Source organism: Stylophora pistillata, chromosome 2, assembly GCF_964205215.1.
Source record: "Stylophora pistillata chromosome 2, jaStyPist1.2, whole genome shotgun sequence".
Lineage (NCBI taxonomy): Eukaryota > Metazoa > Cnidaria > Anthozoa > Scleractinia > Pocilloporidae > Stylophora > Stylophora pistillata.
The window spans coordinates 41,074,007-41,082,702 of NC_142520.1; the positions used below are offsets into that span (position 1 = coordinate 41,074,007).

Here is an 8,696-nt window from a genome sequence, read left to right on the forward strand (position 1 = left end):
ATCGTTGTTAAATTGGATAAGAAGACTCTATATAACGGGGTGTAAAAGCAAGAAAGAGATAGGATAAAACCATAGCAAAGAAAAAAAAAGTTAAAAACAAGTAAAGGATACAGAATATCGAAACGGAGATCAAATTATGGTCTTGGGGGAAAACAAAATAAAGAAAACAATGCACCGAGACTCCAATCAGTCAACAAGATGCAACTGCTGTGGGACGGTGAAGAGGAAAGGTTAAAGAGTCCGTAGGGGAGCGGAATATTTAATATGTGTTTAGTTTGGGCAACAGAAATTTAAGAATTAGGGCCAAACAGAAAAAACAAACAAAGAAACAAAACCATGACGGATGACAAACTTACTGAAAAAGTGAACGAAACAACTATGTAATTGAGTTTGCAAGGCAATTGAATTGACGATTTTTTTAATAGATCGTACACTTAGCTCACGCGGCATTTTTCATTAACAGAAAGGATTCACAAGTTTAGCTCGATGATGGCACAGATTATTAGTCATATCTATTAAGTTCTCTATGCTTACAGTTTAGTAGATAACTGACATACGTATGAGTAATGAAAATAGGATGTAAATATACTCGACAACAATCAAGTACTGTTTGCATTCTACTTGTCAAAATACAAAGAGTCTGTTGAGCGAGTAAATGGTTCAGTTTTGTCTTCAGTCTTCCAAGACTACTTATCCCAGATAAAACACCTCCCAGTCGTCAGGTGTGAAGGGGTGACTACCAGCCAGCAAGGTTTGCTTGTTTTGTACACCACTTGGAACGGAATAAACATTGTTATCATCCAAAATTGGCTTGGGAATTACGATTACTATTGGCATTGTTCGCGATATAAATATCATGACCAGTAACAAATAGTGGACCGTAACTCGAATACCTGTACATTGCCCTATATAGCTTTTTTGCCACGCTTTTAAATGGAGCCAGTCCTTCTTTATTGTGGAGAGAAAATAAGAAAGCATTTGGAGTGCTGGTCCACCCACCACTGGACTCTGGGGAAAAAAATCATTCACGATTGCGTCAAATTGTATATCTATGAGGTTTTTTCCTATAAAAATACCAGTAAAAGCTACTTTCAGGTGTTTGGGATATTCTTTATTTAAAAAAAAAAAAAGCAACATCAAAGAAAAATATGAAAAAAAAAAAAAAAAAAAAAAACCAATAAAGACAAAATTGACATGCAATCCACTTACCCCATGGAATGTCGGTGTACCGTCCAAACACGTAGTGTCCTGCTTTCACGATGGTGACTGTGAAACCATCACAATAGACAACATTCGTATTCCCCGACGGTCCTGGAACGAGTAGGCCCTGAGCATGAATGCGAGGCTGATGCGGGGAAAAAGTTGAAGAGACTTGTAGTGTTTATGTAGTGATTTCTACGATTTCGCGTAAAAATGCCGAAACATCATTGTTATGCCTACAACTGTACCAACAGCGAGGCTAAGAAAATAACTCAATCAAATACCCCGAAGTTGCAAATGTTACTTTCCACTGTTGCCAACAAATGACGAAAACAAACAGTGCGCTCCTGCCTCCTGGGATAAGTGAACGGGAAAGACGTCGAAGGTGGATCGCAGCATGCCGGCTGGAAAGCCTAAATGTCACAAGGCATACTCGTATATGCTCTTAACACTTTGTAGGAGGGTTAGGACCAACAAAGGGAAACCCTGTTCCTACGATATTTGATTTTCCCAAACATCTCCAACCAAAAGAAGTGAAACAACGCCAGGATCCGGAGACGAAACGTTTGAAGAATGCTTCCACGACAAACAGAATTCAGAAGGCAACTAAACCTAACCAATTGAAGGTTAGAAACCATCTGGATTTCTGGATTTGGGATTAAACCATCTCATGTAACCAACCCGGCTTCGCATTCACAACATCACTTATAGACTCACAGTGGTCGGTCAATTCGACAGCGAGTTCGTGGGCTTTTTCCGTCAGTTAGACTAATTCTTCCTTCTTTTAGTTGGAGACAGATATTCCTCGAGCCCGCAGGTATTTTTTAAGCCGTCGGGGAATACGAATATTGTCTATTACTGTGGAAGGTGCTGACCGCCCAGCCATGAGTGGAGGCGCGGTAACACAGCAGCCACTGAGGATGACTTCCGACTGCGGGCGTTAGAAACTGATTCAGGTGACTTTGATAAAACACGTTGTCTCTTAGTATGCTTGATCTCCACCTAAAGTCTGTGAGAGAGGGAGATAGTTCTGATTGCAATAGACTAGGTACCATTAGATTATCAGAATGTATAATCATCTATTTGCAACAAGTTAATTCTCCTTGCACCCCCCCCCCCACCCCTGCCCCTACCTCCTTCGTATTTGTCCACAGTTCAGGAAAAATACAAAATTATTCATGAGCCGGAATGCTGAAACACAACTATGATAGTAAGGGATGAGTTGCAATGGCGCAAATGTAGGGTGTAACGGGCAAGTACGTACGAACGTTAATAAAGAGATATTTAGTAAATTCCAAAATGACTCATACCTCTACTATAGGTTAAAGTTGTAACTGCACTAACCCAACCAAGCTTGTTGGAGGCTCTGCACAGATATTGACCAACATCGTGAGGTTTGAAACTTGCGATAGTCAGTATACCATTGATGACAGTGGATCGACCTTCCGGTAATTTCGCAAAACCTCTTGACCAAATGCTTTACACGAGACAGAGGCTGTAGAAGACTCCATCACTTCTGTAACTATTTTAGGAATCTCGATGAATTGCGGAGAGACTAGACGAAACGAAAGAAGGAAAAATTAGAGGAAAAAAAGACGAGAAAAAATACATTTCCTGTTATTTTATAAATTTTTGGTGACCATGAAGTATCGAGTAACAGCGTGTTTTTTTCATTTATTTTTTTTGGCAAAACTGAATAAGTAGTGGATAAAAAAGCGAAACGGAACTGATATGCTGTGCAGATTAACACTTTATCGAATTTTTATTCCAAATTGGTGAATCTTTATTTTATGCTTCACTTCGACTCAGCCTGAGTCGAATATCCATTGTTAGGTGTGTTGCTGTGAGTTAAAAATCCTACCATGCGAAACTTAATTCTCAAGAGGATATTCTTGTAAGTTCTGTGACAAGTTGCGTGACATTAGAGCACGCGCTCGCCTGTTGCGTAATGCTGTTGGTTGTAAATGTGTATCGACTGAATGATAAACCTCTCGTAAAGCTCGAACTCGTTTTCTTCCTCTTACAAGTTCCAGTACGAAAAAGAGAAAAGAAGGCAACGCGAGTGCTGATTTTTGACTGGTAAACTTAAGGCGTAAGATGTAGTCTTCATCATTTCAGTAATTCATTATTCTTTGGTATGAACTGCTACAAGCTCCAGATTTGTGCTGCATTCTAGTTGTGCTCGAAAGGGCGATATACATTATTAAAGCTTACCCTCATCGCAAACGATGTTTCCCTCTGTTGAGTTCTGTGGATTATCGAAAAAGAAAAGGCCACAAAATAATTAAGTATTAGAGGGGTGTCGAGAGTCAGTTTAAAGTTATGAGGTTCGTCTTTCCCGTCAAGAAGACAATTAAGGACAATCAAAAAATAGGTTAAAACTATCATTTTCGATGCGTTAGAACTCTGCACTACACTTTGAGTACCCATGTGAAAGTTGACAGGTCGAGCTATTCTGTGACGGGCTAAAAGTACAAGTCCCTGTAGATGTCTGTGCAAGACTGCCATTCAAAAAAGGTGAAAAAACGCGAGGATAAATGAATTCAAAATTCCTTTACCATCCTTACGCAAGTGGACCTATGCACCTAAGCACCCAATTGCAGCTATTGATTGACCTGTATTAACGTCTGGCTTTTTAAGGTTTTTGTTTGTTGTTGCTGTTGTTGTTTTTTTATTTCTTTTGTGTGTGTGTGTGTGTGTGTGTGTGTGTATGTGTGTGTGTGTGTGTGTGTGTGTGTGTGTGTGTGTGTGTGTGTGTGTGTGTGCGCGCGCGCGCGCGTTGGTTTGTGCGTGTGTGTTAAGGTCGGCACACACGAGGGGACAAGTCCCTGCGCCTAGTCCGTGCGACTAGTCCCGGCGACAAGTCTTTGAAGGGTTTATACGAGGGGACCGGTAGCAGGGACTAGTCCCTTAAGGCGTTCACACGAGGGCACTCAATTGCACACGAACATAGGAAAATTAAGAGGCAAAAGATGTTTCTTAGTCTGGGGCATCACACGAAAACAATGAAAATTTGGTAACTTTTCATTGTAGCACTATGAAACATCAACGCAAACGAACTACACTTATTCAGTCGGATTATTCATGCTTTAACGTGTTCCGTTTTTTTTTATTTTTTTTTATTTTTAACAGACACAGAGTCAAATAGGGTAAAAATTCCATCAAAACGGCTCCAAACATCTTTATATGTTTACAAAACTAGAAATAGCTTTTTTATTCTTCACTAGTAGAAATCTAGAATTCAGGGAAAATTCATAGAAACTGCAATGTTTACAAATCATACTGACCCATGATTGGCTTATTTACCGTTTAGTCGCAGGGACTGGTCGCACAAACAGTTTACACGAAGGGATAAACATTTGTTTCGTGCGACCAGTCGCAGGGACTAAATTTTCATTGTTTTCGTGTCACGCCCCAGACTGAGAAAAATCTTTTGCCTCTTAATTTTCCTTTGTTCTTGCGCAATTGAGTGCCCGCGTGTGAACGCCTTAAGGGACTAGTCCCTGCTACCGGTCCCCTCGTGTAAACCCTTCAAAGACTTGTCGCTGGGACTAGTCGCATGGACTTGTCGCAGGGACTAGTCCCCTCGTGTGTGCCGACCTCAATAAACCTTATATCACGAAACCCGCGTGTCTCTAGTGAAACGGGACCAAAGCTCTGCGTGACTTTGCGCTAGTTTGCTGCCGAGATTGACAGGAGACAAATAAATAACTGCTAATGTGGGATAAATTGACCACAATAGTGACGCTATTATTTCACCCGACATGAATACAATACTTTATTCAACAGTAGAAAATCAAAATTACAAAAATATCTCTCAAAAGGGGGTATCTAGAGGTCAACCCTATATAAAAGACTCCCCGAAATAAAGAAATGAAAAGGCAACCAAAAACATTGTATACAGGTAATTAAAAACTATTTACCATCTTCTCAATCAATCATCGTGTAAATCCTTAATCTGTTACGAAATAAAGTCAATGAACCTGCGTGTAAAATATCTTTAGGTAAATTATTCCACATATTAATATATCCGTACAAAGAAAGAAAATTTGTAGCAATTTAGAATAGCTACTTTTACGTAAATCTTATAATCTTGGTTGGCTCTAGTTGGATTGTACATTAAGTAAGTTCGAAAATAAGAAAACATTGATATAATAAACATCACGCAATCTCTTAGCAAAGGTGAGGTTAGATATCAGCCACCGCAACAAAAATGTGGCAACCCCACCAAGACGAGGGTCAGACGAAAGCAGAGCTTGGAGATCACCGGTGACAAACCTAATGAACGTTGACGATGCGAGCCCATGATTGATCAACGTTAAGTTCAACAAGAAAGCGATATAGCAGTACGTGTAAATGATATAAACGGTGGCGGGCACAGCCTGTGAAACATACAAACAATTAAAGCAGTCTGGAAAGCACATCATTATCCAGACCGAGGAAAAATTAAAGACAACGTAACCGAATGAAATGTCCATAGTCGTTAAGCAATCATAACAATGAAAGCCGAGGATGAAACGACAGCCCAATGCCTGACTCAATTCATCCCGGACGCAACCTAGTAACAACTGTCAGCATGTCGAGCGGGAAAGGATAAATTATTCTATTGAAAAACGAAGAGGTGAACTAGCACCCCAACTCGCAGCCCATGACTGACTTAAGCCGCCGACCTGCGTTACTAGGAATTGAGAGCAGTACAATTAATAAACAACGCTAAGGCGAATGCACCGCTGGCAAGAAATGGGAAAGACTAGCAGCCCACGTCTGGACTACTAACCTAACCCTAACCCATAGCCCATTCATCCCCAAATACAAAAGTTAGTGGGCATGTAAAGTGCCCGACTTGATGTAGAGTTTGAACGTTCGATAAAGCGGTGTGACAATTTGTTCCTTTGTAGCTAAAACAGATTAAATTCCTCATTTCTCGCTATTGATCACTCACTGCTGGTATGAGTGATGTTCTTTATTTAAAACCGATCTATAAGTTGTGATATTATTATAAACCTTGTAGCCGTGTTATAACCATGCTGTTCAGTTTTGCCGGCGTTCGTTTCACTGGCGTTTCCGTCATTATTTAAAATCTAGTTTTGAACTCATGTTTTACTTGTATTATGTTATTTTCATATTCTTATCAACGAAAGGGTTACATCTGTCTTTCTTTTTGTCAAGCCTTCTTTTTTTATTTTTTTTATCTAGCTTTTGCCACGCTTTGTTTGCTGTATGAGTATGTTGTTAGGAAACCTAAAAAAGTGTGGACTTGCTACATCGGCGTTTTTTCAAGAGGTTGATATAAATGTAAAAGACGGAGACAGAATACTTACGCTTTGACGTCCATTCGATTCAGCACAGACGTTTCTACATTTACGGCACAAGGATGGTCTATCCGCAGCTCTTTGGATGCGCACAAGTTCCGCTCCATTTTTGGTCTATTTGGGCGACGATGCATCAACTGGTTGGTAGAGAATGTACGCGATAATCAAGAGGAGACGGAGAATTTGGAATCCATAAATCTTGTTCAACTGCTATCAAACGTGAATCTAATCTATGCAGAGAATAGCACGTGAAGCCAAGTGAGCCTAGCGTGAGAATTAAGTTGAATGAGAGGCGAAACAGGAGAACATGCCAATTTTTGTTCGCTCTAGACTCCATCTTTGAAACCTTTCCTTTCTGAAACAGATGTAAGAACTTTAAGGGCTGACAAACAACGTCTTGAAACATTAATATTAACTGACTCGTGTCACGTCGGGTCTCAGGAAAACAGGATGGTCTAAACTGGAGGCATTAAGACCTGCACCATCATAGTCATTAAAGTTTCAGCGAAATTATCAGTGTTCATTTTACCAGTAGACAAAAGAGATTGCAGGATCATGAGTGACTTCTGCAACATTTAGTGAGTTTTTGGTAAAATAGAAAAACTATAACGAGGGTCCTTTGTGTCACATATTTTACAAGTCCACAATGAATCAGTCCAACACCACAGGACACTTAAAAAATTTAGGAGCGGATGTCGGATCAATTGCGTTACCTGTCACACATTATCTTGAAACTGTCACCCAGAGGTCCCTTGACGTCAGTAATGCTTATAGTGCAAAGATAACCTTTGAATTCCTTTAAGAGTTCCTGACATTTTCATATGTTCCTTTCGCCTTTCCACCGTGTCTGTTGTTGTTGTTTCGCACTCTTTTTTGACTGACGTACCTCGACTCCGGGTTAGCCATGCCAAACGCGGAGGAGTATACCATGCCCAAAATAGGAAACCTTTTCTCTGTTTTTTTCTTATTACGCGTGAATAGTGTAGTAAGGATTGCTCTCTTGATTTGTGCTAGTCTTCCAGGGCAATAGTTATGAAAACTATAGGGTGGAAATTGTATGAGACAGCAACACGTACACATGGTGTAATAAGGTAATGGGGAGCTTTAGCAACGACGACGGCGACGGTAACGAAAACGTCGTGTCAAAATCTAACTTTTCATTATTGTAACTATTTCGAGATTATTCCGATGTGTTTCACTTGGAAAATGCTGGCGAACTATTCAAGAACTATATCACTACGAACGGCGTTAAAGTAAGGAAAAAGAAAGAAAAATTTAAACGTCATGCGCTCACGTTCTCGAGAAAACCTCAAATTTGGTTATTTCACGTTGTTGTTTGGCCGAGAACGGCAAAGAAATGTACCAAAATGTTAAAAGCACGTGCAGAGCGATTGTTTTTGCTCATCAAGCCTATTGTTTTCTCCCTTTCTCGTTGCCATCGCCGTCGTCGTTGCTAAAGCTCCCTAATAAGGTAATAAGGGGAAAGAAAAAATGACTGTGGTAGCAACACATGATGTAATAAGGTAATGACGTAATTAGGGGAAAGAAAAAAATTAATGTGGCAGCACGTGACATGGTATAATAAGGTGATAAAGTAATTAGGGGAAAGAAAAAGTAAATGTGGCAACAAAGTTGTGTCCGGACCGGCTCACGTGACCCATCCGGCCCCAACACACGGCAACTTTCAGTTTGGTTTTTAGGGGTAGCTGTGCGCTGTTCGGGTTCATGTAATAATATTATTACGCCGGGCTGGCGCGCGCTATGAAGCGGAACAATCATTGTCCACAAATATTGCGTCTGTGAACGTGTGTTTCTTAGAGAAGACTGGAACTGAGTAAAATGCCTGTCGAAAAATGCCTCCGAGCGGTCCTTGGGTTAGTCCGAAGGCGCCAAAACTCAAATTTGCTGAAAGTAAACAAGTTTGCCCGTCATTTTGATACCAAACATACAATACTTTCTTCGATTTTCGCGTAAAAAGAGACAGCAGAGGAAATACTAAAAGGGAAGGTAAGGTTTTCTTGTCATTTGTATGGTATTTTTGGCCCGGATAGTCTTTTAAATATTTCGTCTTATCCGAGAAATTTTGTTACGAAGAGAAACTTCAAAGCCTTGACTAGAACTCTGTGATTTTTGTTTTCCTAATTTTGCATTCTTTTCTTAGTTTTTAATGAGTTAATATTTAGG

General features: G+C 40.1%; 1 long non-coding RNA gene across 1 annotated transcript; it reads right to left on the reverse strand.

Moving 5' to 3' along the window:
- Positions 1-26: 26 nt before the first annotated feature.
- Positions 27-7,066, reverse strand: LOC148739524 (uncharacterized). The gene is made up of 5 exons (XR_015996154.1): positions 6,522-7,066; positions 3,415-3,448; positions 2,511-2,755; positions 1,210-2,209; positions 27-1,008 (listed from the first exon to the last, which is right to left on the reverse strand). It is a non-coding gene; the product is annotated as an uncharacterized LOC148739524 (long non-coding RNA).
- Between the last annotated feature and the right edge of the window lie 1,630 nt (positions 7,067-8,696).